Here is a 14,114-nt window from a genome sequence, read left to right as displayed (position 1 = left end):
TATATAATTGGGAACAACCTCCAAAGGCTGTGTTAAGCAAGCTGTGGCTTCAAGGGTCTATTAGTAGAGCCTACACTTTAGATGCAAGGCCTTCCACACTGTGCTTATTCTGTCATGCTGGCATTTCCGTTTTGACAAAGTCCTAAAATGCAGTGTAAAATGTTCATGCAATGACTGTCTGTCCATGGTGCTTGGTGATAACTGAGTAATCCATCTTCAGTGTGTCCTGCTGTGTGCGAACAGGATGTCAAAGCTGCAAGCATTTCAAAAGATTCAATAGATCCGACTGATTTCTTATGTTTATTTAGATCTGTAGGTCTTATATAACTGACAAATTGGATTTTATTTCCTAGTTAATTATATCTTTCAAAGACCGATCAGCATCCAAACCTGAAATAAATGCTAACTGATTAAAGTAGTAAAGGTTAAAACATTTAAAACACATGCTGTAGACCCGAGAAATCAAGTCAAGATGTGTATGGGTAAGAATTATTAGAGGGTTTATGAAATCTGCCCCGAACAAATTAATTCGTCCGTTTAGCCAAAGGCCTGTCAATGAATTCAAGAGCCATTTCAAAAAAGGGAACATCTGTTGCATATTTAAAGGTTCTGTTTATATGTGAACATTGTGGATTATTCTGTCTGAGGGAGGATACACAGTTTACATAAATGTATTCAGAAGTTAATTTTAAATTGCTCTTATGTCACTGAGGATCAAGAGTAATCTAATAATTCTTACAGTTATTTTAGTTCCCAAGGCTTATAGATGAATGAGGTGAATTAGAATTTAATTGAGACTGGGGGATGGCTACAGAAATAGGATAAAATGCTTTGCGCTGATAAGACATCATCAGCTCTCTCTTACAAATTGAAAATATAGGCATTCAGAAAAAGAAACATGAATATTCACTATTATTTCTGGCACTGAAACGTAAGAGCTTTTAACCAACTGAAGTGTGTAATGTCAATAGATAATAGTTTAAAAGACTTATAGTTTATTTCCTTTACCTCCTTTTCATAGTTATCTTAGTTATAACAGTCCTATGCATGGAAAAGCAATGGAACTTGTAGAGAATTATGGCCTGTGGCTTTTAGCCTTTTCTTTTCATAGTTTATCTCAATATATTCAATTTGTACATGCAAATAATCCCTCAAAAGAATTGTCACTATCAGGCAGACCACTAACCCAACTAAAGACAATGGGAATATCTTTAACCGCTCCTAGCAGAGCGGATTAAATAATCAGTTAAGGGCCCCGAGGGTGGGCCCTGTCCGTGATGAGGAAGGGTGCCAATAGGCCCCTTCCCCTGGACTGGCAATCGGAGGGCCTAATCAGCAGGCGCTTTGCGCCTGCCAATTGGGCCCTCCGATTGTCAGTCCGGTGGCAAGGGACCAATTGCGAGCCGCTCACAACTTCAGATTCTAATCCAGTATTCTAACCACTACACTTTCTCCTTTTGAGTTTTTGGATTTCATGCAATGGTCAGATAGATGATGCAGCAAAGGAATCAATAGTTGGAATGCACATTGGCTCCAACAGTATTAGGAAATGTAGTTGTGTGGTCCTATAAGAAATATAAGAAACTAATGGATTGCCAACTCCAAGATTTTGATCTTTTTGATATTTTGAGGAGAGTGATGTGTGTCTCATGCTGCAACTGTGATGTCGAATCTGTGGCTGAGAAGATATAATCTGGCACAGCTGGGTCTTGGCAGACTTTTAACAGTGCCTAGCTTGTAAAGCCCAAATTATTGAGGGGTGCCACTGATTGTTGGGGACAGTATGTCATACCGTAAGTCAGGTATATTTAACAGAATGCAACTAGAAAATTCTGAGCATTTCCATATTTATTTATTTATTTTATTTATTTATTTATCATACTTCTATACCGCCCTCCCCGGAGGCTCAAGGCGGTTTACATTATAACAAGGAACCTTACATAAAACAGTCTGTAGAACATGTACATCAATAACCAACAATTGCAACCAAACACAACACAGTATAACAGTAAACAGTCGTGATACAAACAGGTCCAGGGCTTGTTGATGGGATTCTGAGGGGAGTGGCTTATTGATTGAATTCTGAGGGGGGGGGAGCAGGGGCCCTTGGTCGCTGTAGATTACGTCTGGTCTCGGCCAAATGCCTGATGGAGGAGCTCCTTTTTGCAGGCCCTGCGGAACTGTTTAAGCTCCGTCAGGGCCCTGATCTCCTCTGGGAGCTCGTTCCACCAGGTAGGGGCCAGAACAGAGAATGCTCTGGCCCTGGTCGAGACCAGACGGACTTCTTTAGGGCCAGGGATCCTTAGCTGATTGGAGGCAGTAGAGCGTAGAGCTCTTTTGGGGGCATAGGCGGGGAGGCGGTCCCTCAGGTACACTGGGCCCTGACCGCGTATGGCCTTGAAGGTAATTACCAGGACCTTTAGTCTGATCCGGAATTCAACTGGTAGCCATTGCAGCTGATGGAGAATAGGCCGGATATGGGACCTCCACGGTGTTGCCGTGAGGATCCTGGCTGCTGCATTTTGAACTAGTTGTAGTTTCCGGGTCAGGGCTAAGGGCAGGCCTGCGTAGAGCGAGTTACAAAAGTCTAGTCTAGAGGTGACCATCGCATATGTGATGACACCAATGGTGTCTTATCACAGGGACATCCTTTTTACCATGACCTATCTGTCATGGAATTCTCACACATTGCAGAAGCTCATAGCTCATATATCTCTTGGTCATCAGTAACCTGTCATATGAACTGGGAGAGGAGTATATCAATGCTTATTGGGAGCTGTGCACTGCAAAAGAAAATCCAAAGCAATGGACAACCTTCTTGGAATATTGTTCATCCTTACTAACCTTGTGGTCGGGGACTGCCAATGCTCACATAATACCTTAACTTAGGCAGTTTGCTGTTCTCACTGCTCACATTGTTTTCAAATTTCTGTATTCTGAGTTGTACTGTTCACTAGATGGCTTATACTGTATGATTATGCATTTTTCTTTATTCTGCAATCTGCCTTGAGTCTCAGTGAGAAAGGTGGACTATAAATAAGCTAAATAAATGTAATCAAATAAGTTTCCAACGGTCCCCAGGAGTAAATTGTCTAACCAGAGGCTTGTTTAGGATGATGGCTGACTTCTCTGACAGTACCCTTTCAGAGATTTGTTGCCTAGAACAGTATAGTAAACCCAACATGCACAGAATTAAATACACCAAAACATCAGACATAGGTGGCAGTACTTGTCCAGTAACTGTGCAGCCCTGGATGGCACTGGGTAACTAACAATTCTACCAGGGATCCTGAACTCATATCCCACCCCAGTTGCTCTATTCTGTACACCAATTTTATTGCCAGCAATTTGGACACTTATTCACAAGACTCCTGTAATCCACTAGCAGGTCACCATTCCTATTTATTTATTTTATTTGCACATATTTTATACAGCTTTTCCTTACAAGCTCAGAGGGGTGAAGTTCACTGCTTAAGAGAGTATGAACATTGGCTCCCTGCCAGTCTGAAGAATAATACTTTGCAAAATGACTGTGTGGTCTGAATTCAGAATGCATAGCAAAATAATACACTTTGAAAGGCCCACACATTATTTTTAAACTGCAAAGCCAACACCCAGAAATGTTAAAAGTTGTGGTTTTACAACAAAGAGAGGTTCTGCAGGCTGTGCTGCTTTGCCCAGAGGCTCTGGAACCATTGACATAAAACAATGGGTTTTAGCTGCTTCTTGGCTTTCATAAATGGGCTTGGGAAGAGAATACTGCTGGAACATCCAGCTAATTATAAATTTGCACAATGCTTTCAAACTTGAAAAATAAAGGGCTCTCTAAAGCATCCTGTATTGGTCTTTGAAAGAACTGTTATGAAATCCTGACACAATGGCATAACACAACATGGAGTCTTTATAAAACAAAACAGAAATACTGTTCCAGAAAAGTAGCCTGTTGTACAAAACATGACAGAAGTCGTCAGTTTAGAAGAAGAAGAAGAGTTGGTTCTTATATGCCGCTTTTCCCTACCCGAAGGAGGCTCAAAACGGCTTACAGTCGCCTTCCCTTTCCTCTCCCCACAACAGATACCCTGTGGGGTGGGTGAGGCTGAGAGAGCCCTGATATCACTGCTCGGTCAGAACAGTTTTATCAGTGCCATGGCGAGCCCAAGGTCACCCAGATGGTTGCATGTGGGGGAGTGCAGAATTGAACCTGGCATGCCAGATTAGAAGTCTGCACTCCTAACCACTACACCAAACTGGCTTTAATGGACTAAAACATTAGATGGTCAATCTGTGGGCACAGTGCAACATTAATTTTACTTCTTGTGCAGCACTTGGTTTAGAGTGCTTTAGAGATTGCATTTATTTACATCATTTTTGCCGCACCTTTCTCCCCAGTAAGGACTCATAGTGGCTTACATAGTCCTCTCTTTCATTTTATCCTCACATCAACCCTGTGAGGTAGGCTAGGCTAAGAGTATGTGACTGGCTGGAGGTCACTCAGCAAGCTTCCCTGACATCTCCCAGATCCTAGAATAATAATAATAATAATAATAATAACAATAATAATAATAAATAAATAAATGTCCTGCCTCTCCCTATAGGCTCAAGGCGGGTCACAGTAGTCTCAACCCCATTAAAACTCATTAAAACCCCAATTAAAAGACTTTAAAAATACCAACATGATGGCATAAAATCCCAACCTTCCCCTTACTAATAATGGAGATAATGGAAGAGAGTGATGTACACTTCCTGACTCCTGGGGGGGGGGGTGATGTCCCTGATTCGCTGACCCCAGCCTCAACCATAGACCTGGTGGAAAAGGTCCGTTTTGCAGGGCCTGCAGAAAGCTGGCAAATCCCGCAGGGCCCGCAGATCACCCGGGAGCTCATTCCACCAGGTAGGAGCCAGGACCGAAAAGGCCCTGGCCCTGGTCGAGGCTAGGCACGCTTCCTTATGGCTGGGAATGATCAATAGGTTCTCACCCACAGAGCGTAAGGCCCTGTGGGGAACATAGGGTGGTAGGCGGTCCCTCAGGTATGTGGGTCCCAACCTGCATATGGCCTTAAAGTATGACACTAACCACCACACTACTTTGGCTCTCAAAAACAGCAAGAGAATGCTGGAGATAGTTAGTGCTGATGAACTAATAGTTCATCCATGTCACTCTCCTCTATATCCTCTCAATTTTGTCCACGTCCTTTTGACATGATGTCTCCAGAGTATATAGTACTCCAAGTGCAATCTGACCCAATACTGGTTGAGATGGCTGATATTCTTGAATGAATGAATCCATTTGTCCTAGATGGACTTTTCAGAGAAGGTATTTCAGAACTTTGGGGTATTCACAACCCCTGCCTTGCTATTTGAAAAAAAGCACAGTGGCCAAGAGGAAGAAGACTTGGTTTTTATAGCCTGTTTTTCTCTATTCTAAAGAGGCTCAAAACAGCTTACAATTACCTTCCCTTCCTCTCCCAACAACAAGCACCTTGTAAGATAGGTGGGACAGAGAGAGTTCTGAAAGAATTATGACTGGCTCCGGAACGGCTGTTCTTACACCATGCTGTCATAGGGGCACCTTCTGATTCGTTAACTTGCTTGTTACCTAGGCTCAGCCCTTGAAGACAATCTAGAACCTAAAACTAATTCAGAATGTGGGAGCCCAACTAGTATCACGGGTTAGTCACTGGGAAGACAAGGGTGCACCACCTGTTTGTTGAGTGGTGTTCTGTGCAGGCACATGTGGGACTATACAGAAGCCATGAACATGAAAATATGTTGGCCATGTTAAAACAGCTACGTTACCTGCCAGTCTGTTTCTTAGTTCAGTTCTGGGTTCTGGTCATGTCCTTTAAAGTCCTTCATGACTTGGAGCCCACATATCTGAAGGACTGTCTCCTTCCCTATGTTTGCCAGTTTTGGTCATCTGTTGGCTATCCCATCAGTTAGGAGTCCACTTGGCATTGACCTAAGCCTGGGCCTTTTCCCATCATGATTCCAGCTCTGTGGAATGGGCTCCCTGAAAAGATGAGGGATCCTCTTTGGAGCTCTGTAGGAAGTGCTACAAAAACCAGCACCTGTGTTGGCTCTATACATTAAACATGAAATAAAGTTAATGCGGGGAAACTTGTGGAAAACTGGAGCAATGGTGCTGTGGCAAGTGAGATTCCTCAGGTTGTGTATTAGTGGAAAAGATCCCCTTTGTGGAATAATTTACCATATAATTGTCTGATGAAGAACTCAAAGCAGAGACTTGATGCAGAAACTGTCCTTGCTTTTTTTCCAGAGTTTATCAGAATACAAGAGACTTTCCACAAGTTTCCCTACATGAACTTTATTTCATAATATCAGGCAGTACAATATCAGGCAGCTAATATCTGGTTGCAGTGGGACCCCGAGCACCAACCCATCACCCACAGCTATGGTTGGCTAGTGGGGACTTCCAAATTCAAGATGTTCTGGGTCATACTACTTCATAATGTTGTGAAGGAGAAGTTAACATGCTTCCCTGTGTTATAGTCCATGTTGATTAAAATTTTGCATATCAGGGAAAAATGTTTAATCCTTGCCTTTGTAAACAGTGTTTATTTTAATGATTCTTAAACAGTGGCCTTGTATGGTAATCTTCCCAAAGCCCTTCCTATGATTGTCAGCCCAATGGAAAGGCCTGTTGTATTCCTAAAATTGTGTATGCTTGTAGCCCTTCTGTCTCTCTTTCCTTTTTGTGAAATGCATAACACATAATAAAAATTCTCTGAAGGATAATTAATTACATTGACTCAGTGGAACCAGAGCCAATATATAAGTGAGACTGTTTAACTAGTCCTCAAAGTGTTCACATGCTGAAAAAACACACAGAAAAAAACAGGGCCACTGCACATAAATCCCTGCTACAAATCCATAGAACTGACAAGCATCATTATGTAGTTCTCATTCCAGGCAACTGTGTACGTTGAGTGTTGCTGACATGATCCATTTATGGACAATATTTATTTAAGGAAGAGATTTCAGAGTTTCTTCAGGTTGCCCATTAAACAGACACAGTGGGGAAATGAATCAATACTTCACAGAGCTTGTGGAATCAAATATTTTCAAGATTACTCAGAGCTGAAGAACTCACCTTCCAATTTGCAAAGCCTTTTGGAACAAATAATTGGACCATTACTGTTCTAGCTTTTGACTGGTTGGGAATACCTTGAAAATTTGGTTAGTCCCTTGTCAGCAAAGCATAAACAGACATATTATACATAATAGCTAATAAAACTCTGTGTACCCTATCTGACTGTGTACTCCAGAATCCCCTAGCCTTGTTAACATGCTAAATACTTGTATTTAAAGCTCTAAAGAGTCCTCAGAGAGAAACTGGATTCATGTTGTGTGCTTGGGTTTGTTAATAGGCTCAAAAAGCTGGGAATTATACAATTTGCATTTGATCTCCTTAAAAGCTGTAAAAGAGCATTACTAGATTTTTGACACAACTCTCCACATCATAATGCATAGCTGCAGTGATATGTTTCAGTCCTCTCCCTTAGCAATAAAATTACATGACCTCTGCTAACTGTACAGTGCCCTGCATCTATTAAAGGTAATAAACCTAGATCAGGTATTTAAGATTGCCATTCAATCAGAAAGCACCCTTAAGAATGCAAAACCTTTAGTATCTCCCACATTTCCATTATGGGAGGCAAAACAGCAAGCTTAAGTGTTTTTGCTAGATCTGAATCCAGTAGCACCTTAGGGACCAACACAATTTTGGGGCTATAAGATTTGGAGGGTCAGTGGTCCTTTGGTATATTACAAAGAGCGCTTACTCTTGAAAGCTCATGTTCTGAAAATGTTGTTGATCTCTAAACTGCTACTAGAATAGAATTTGCCTGTTCAGTTGAAGACCAGCATGGCTATAACATGGGAGCATATGTGTTTGTTCTGTTTGCAGTCAACCTTTCTTAACTGCAAGGCATGCTATTTGGTGTACTTGAGTTCTTTACATTTCCATATAGCGGCTTGTTCAATGCAGACATGTTTTGATTAATCACTAGTACCATTGTTTGGACAATTTTATGTAAACCACCCTTAGCCTTCTGGGAGAGCAGTATATAAATATAATAAATAAATAAATTCACAGATCAATGCTCTAAAGCATTTTAGATGCACAAAAGCAAATGATGAGCTAGTAAACAAAAGCTAAAAGTTGTGCTGTGGGATAGGGAAGAGATTTGAATGATATAGCAAATGTATGACTTATTCTTTATCCCTTTACCTTGCTCCGAGATCACAATATGGAATGAGGGGAAAGACACTGAAAAAGTTCAAGTTTTGTTTGCATTTGGACATATGCATTCTTGGATTGTATAATCTAGTCAAATTAAGGACATCCTGTTTAGGAAAAGCACATATGATTGGAAAAGGGCCAGTTTAATACTGTTGCAGACAAGGCAAGATTAACAATTACATAAAATAAAGCACAAAGTTGGAAACCAGTTAAAGGCCACTGCTATTAGAAATAATTATCAGGGATTTTCCAAGTATGAAATTATCTGTATTGGATGACACTAAAATTCCTTGCAAATTTAGCAGTGATCCCACAACCACAATACAAAGAACTGGTGGATATGTTCCCAGATGGGAGAAACCTGAGGATATTTTCTGAGGGCATAAATGTGTGGTGACAAAAGAAGCATGACTTATGCTTCCTGTATAGTGTGAGAAGAGGGAATTCATGCTTCCCACTCATGGAATGATGCATGAGCTGTATGTACATCTGGAGCTCACATAGTTTGTTGTAGGGGAGAGACACAAGTTCTTCCTTTCCACATTATACAGGATATGAAAAAGAGAGCCTTGTGCTTCCTTTATCACTCCATGTCTTTAATGTCTTTCTGAAGATCCCAGGTATCTGGCTATGTGTACTTTGTAAAGATTACAGCATCGCATGTATCAGATATGTTTAGCAACTCAGATGTGTCAGCAAGCATAGTGGTCCTGTGCCTCACTCTGAGATTTTGAACAGGAATGGTATACAACATTTGTGGAAAATGAAAGGTATAGCTTGCAAACCTACTGAACAGTGCTGTATACAATTCCATATACTCCAGGTGTCTGTTTTGTCTGTGAGATATATCTTTTGTTAGTGTGTACAATGCACATCAGAATATTTTGCTTTCCCTTAGCTCTCTTCTCAAATCAGACAGTAAATATTGTTTGCTGTGTTTTGAATTGCAACAAATGCAACCAGATCCATTGGCAAATTAAAACTTCTGTTCCATTTTTTCTTTTTTCTTTTTACTGTTTATATATCACCCTTTCCTGAAGGCTTGTTTTTAAAAAGGAAAGTATTGTAGTCAGTTCACCAGCATGCTGCTTTGGTAGCCTGTGCAGAAAAAGCTATTGTAGAATGCAGGAAGACAGCAGGCAGAAAAGAGCCATCAATTTGGTGTGCATGAGAAGGGGCATTGCCAATTTCCTATAAGCCCCACTCTCTTTATGCAGTTTCTTTTAGACTATTTGCTTACCCAAAGGATCAGTGCATACCTGTTCACTGAGTTAGCTTACTGGCCACAGCTGCCATGTTCTAGACCCATTACCTGATTCTCCAGTAAGAAAAGCATGTAAACAGAAATTGCTTTAAAAAATGATACACTTGGAAAAAGAGAATAACCTGCTCTTTAATACTGTAGTCAGATGATATGCAGTCACATATCACTAATCCAAACTGCAGAGTATATCTGAATTTACTGTACAGCTCCAGTGCCAATTAAACACAGAATACTATTTTTTGTGTTCAAAAGCAGAAAATGGGAACAGGTTTCCCAATGTGCACATAATATTATGTGGAGGCGATATACATTATTTCTTGAGCAAATGAATCCACGCAAGCTCAACAAACAGTTTACTGAGAGAACCTCCTAACAAGAGAGTGCCAATTTCCAACAAACATTCCCGTGAATTACCCTTGTTTCAATATACTATGTGTAAATCTGCCTCAAAACAAAAAAAGATAATGAATACTACACCACTTACAACAAGTCTATAGTAATAGTGGAAATGCAGCTATCACTAATAACTAAATTCCTCCCCAAAGGAGATTACAATCCTTACTAATGAATGAAATGAGAACGCAGATTTTTGAATTTAGGTTTAAGATTTGTCCATACTCCGAGGTATGCTTCTTTTTTTTTCAATGCAAATTGAGATTTATACATTGTTAAGGCTAATAAAGCTTACAGCATTTTTCAGGAAGAGCCCTCAAAAAGATAAACCTTTGTTTTATACCAAATCTACTTTCACTCCCCAATTATTAAACAAAGTATTCTTAGGCGTAGGCACATTATAACTGACATTCCTGGTTGTGAAAAAAACCTTTAATTGGCCTTAAGAGAACTAAGGCATTAAGGAATTTTTTGGCATGGTCTGACGTGTTACTGCAAAAAGTGGATTGCTCTGTGAAGGGACATTTTAGATGTGGTAGGTAGGTCTGCTATAGATTTACACAGGATACCAAAAAAACTGAAGTTGCTGAGTTAAATTTTAATATACTATCTGAGCATGTCAGCAATTGTACCACCAAGAAAACTATATATTATATAGAATACCCTTGCCAGCCACCTAAGCATGCTATAAAAACTAGGGCCATTTCGCACGGCTTCAAAATAGCACAATGGTTGCTAATTGAAAACGCTACTAATTTGCCTTAACGCACGACATCGCAGACAATCTGCAACACTCCTGAAACCAATCAGCAAAAAGCGCTTCGTTGTAGCGCTTTTAGGGGAATCCAGAAAAGTGGATTCACCCTCCGGATAGCGATACACTCCTGCAACCAATCTGCAACACTAGCGCTAAAGACCTGTGCGTTACCATTGTTGCGGGTTCTTCAACGTCCCTCCTCCTGAGCCTGTCCTCCAAACTTCCGGCGAAGCGATCGCCATTTTTTTTTCTCCGAGCGAGCGGGGATAAACGCACCAGCGAGCCTCTTTCTGTTTAGAGGCTTCCCTGGCTTCAGTCCTTCACCTTTAGTCACTAAGCACAAACCACATAAAAGCCCGTTTGCTGAAATAAAGTCCCTTTATTTTTTACACATTAATTCAGCCGAAAATCGGGCCCGTGAGGGGGGGGGATTTTTTTTTTATCACTCGAGGCAGCGTGCCAACGATCATACAATCAAACGACAGCTCACATTAGGCAGCTGGATGGGTCTCTCCGTTGCAACGAATCTACCTAGATTCGTTGCTATGGGTCTGTTTTTTTTTTTTTTTAAACCTTTCTTAAAGGGAAAGGGGCTGTTTGGGAGCATGCTAACGGCTGCCCATTGGCTGCTTGACGGCCAGGGGCGGGACGAGCTTGGCAATAGCGCTTCCTTTCTAGCGATTTCTGCCGAGACCGGAAGCCTGTGGGAAACGCTAAAAAACGCAACTGATTCCACTACAAAGGCAGGTATGCATAACGACGAATTCCACTATTTTAAATGGCGATTTTTCATTCCGCAAACAATTTGCAACAAAGATCCCCGTGCGTAAAGGCCCTAGAATTTGTGAAAATTGCTCAAAAATCAGGAATAGACAATTTGAGGCTCCTTTAGAAAGCCATTATTTAGAAAATGTCCACAATGAAAACGACATCAAATGTATTGTAATTTGCATTCACAAACAGCACACCTTTAACAGACTGGATGTTAAGATTGAACTCTTGCAAAAAGAAGCATTTTTAATAAACACGCTGACGGCACCATAGTCCTATGGTTTAAATTCAGCTTGGGACCTTAAATTCCTATAAATGCTGATCTTGAACTGACTGGTTTATCTTTATATAGTTTTCACTGTATAAATAAAAATGGTAAGGGGTAGGTGGACAGAGAGTGGGCGGGGCCTGCCAGGAATTTGGGCCAATCAAGAAGAGTGCAGCTCCTCCCAATTGGCCCAATGTCTGGACATGGCCTGCCCCCTCCAGCCCAACCAGGGTTAATTTGGTGACATTGCCACCAGTTTGCCCCTGGCTGCTGATGGAGCCAGAGGCAAGTGGACCTCCTGAGGGGACAGGGAGGGTGAGGAGGCTGCTTGCCATGGCCCATCCAAGCCCCGGAGGGACCCTGAAGATTCAGCGGGCTGCACCATGCCTTTGATGGTGGGGGGGGGTGTCCGTGGCAGGCCGTTGATGTTGGAGGGGAGGGGGGAGAGGGCTTCACTGGGCTGTGACAAGACTTTGACAGTGGGGAGTGGGGGGGAGGTATGGGGCCCCTGTGGGGTAGGGGAAACGTGGGTGGAAGGGGGGAAAGCATTCCCTCTTATTCTGGGAAGCCCTGCAGCTACCTCGCTGTGAGGCAGCTGGAGCCCTCCCTGGCCCAAGGGGAAAGGGAAGCCACCCCCTCCCCCCTTCTAGCGCCTGTTTCATACAACGGGCGTTATTTCTAGTCATAGAGATTTTTTCCAGTAAGGGATTTCTTTCAGTAATTGTGTATGTTCTATAGCTATTGATCCTTTAAAATTCTACACGAGAATTTTTCTTTAAGCAAGTGTGATCTTCCTGCACTGTATAAACATGACTGCCAGTTTGGTTTGCGTTTAAATTTGTAAACGGTAATTGTAGTTTGAACAGCATGACCAATTGCCACTACATATTCCTGGAAATGGAGAGAACATAGAACATTTGTTAATTGTATCTCATGTTGTCCATTGGTAAGGATTGTAATCTCTTTTAAGGAGGAATTTAGAGTCACTAGTGATAGCTGCATCTCCACTATTACTATAGACTATTTGTAAGTGGTGTATTATCCATTATCTTCTGTTTTGATGCAGATTATCATATTATACACTGATGAAGTATATTGAAACACAGATAATTCACTGGGACTTGTTTCTTGAAAATTGTGTTGGAAAGTGGCCCTCTTCTGTTAGAAGGTTCTCTCATTAAACTCTTTGTTGAGCCTTCATGGATTCATTTGCTTACCTGCCACATCCTGTGCACTCCTTTTATTGGCTGCATTGTTTCTTGAGGGCAGGACCAAAGCACAGGTGTTTATTTTGTCAGCATTTTGTATTAAATACTGTCCTGCATTCACAGCTCACATTTAAGGGAATGTTTCTTGTGGCATTCCTTTGGAAAGAATGCAGTTAAAAATCTAATGGTTTGTATATTTTGGCTGGTAATAATTTATTGGTACTGTATTACATCTCATTTTTTTAAGCAACCTCACTCAGTTCCAAAATTGCTAGGATGAAATCTGAGTAGCCTTTTCCACATGCAGCAACAGAATGCTGATGGCTCATTTTCAGAGCATTAACCAGCCATAAACCATCTTTCAGCTTTTCTGTTAAGGCCACACTTTTCTCCAGAAGCAAAGAGATCAGATAACTGCATTTGGAGGGGAAATTTCTACAGGGGCTAGGAGACAATAGAACACTGAACTTACCATGAAGGTTCCTTCTCCTTGAGGTTGAGGAAGATACCCTGATATGTTTGCTTTCCTCTTCCCATAATCATTGGAGGCAAGAAATTAATTGCACTTTCAATCTCCAAGGGGAGGAGGAACCCACCTTCAGTTTGGAGATTTTTGCACGTGGTAACAGACCACAATGTTTGTCAAACAGAGAGACAGACAGGAAGGCTTACAGAACTCTAGGAAACAAACTATATAGGTAAAATGTTAGAACATTAAAAGAACAATGAACATGCAAATTGACAGGCATTCACCCTTTAGGAAGCATAATAGGATTAACAGAGACCTTCCAACTAGGGTGGGTCCAGAGTGTCCTCCTCATCCTTGAGAAGAAGGAACCGTCACGATAAGTCCAATATTCCATTCTCTCTCAATACACTTAGATAATTTCTGCACAAGGAATTTGCCTCTGGACAGCCTCTAGTTGCTGGTGGGTTTTAGTGCTGCTTCCACATGATGTTGTCAGCAACTAGAGACTGTCCAGGGGCTGGCACGAGTTTTGCCAGATTTGCCTTGTGATGAGGGTAATCACCAAAACAGGATTTGACACTTCTTATCATGCTTCACATCGGGGAGCAACCAGGGGCAAGCCTATGTGGAGGGAGAAATGAGTGACAGCCTCATTAGCGGTGTTCCACCCTCACACCCACCCTCCCTTCTCCATTTCCAGAAAGTAATATGTTTTTTTTTA

The sequence above is a fragment of the Paroedura picta genome, chromosome 7, assembly GCF_049243985.1.
Source record: "Paroedura picta isolate Pp20150507F chromosome 7, Ppicta_v3.0, whole genome shotgun sequence".
In the NCBI taxonomy this organism is placed as follows: Eukaryota; Metazoa; Chordata; class Lepidosauria; order Squamata; family Gekkonidae; genus Paroedura; species Paroedura picta.
The sequence above is the reverse complement of the archived record's forward strand: the minus strand, read 5'-3'. Positions refer to the sequence as shown.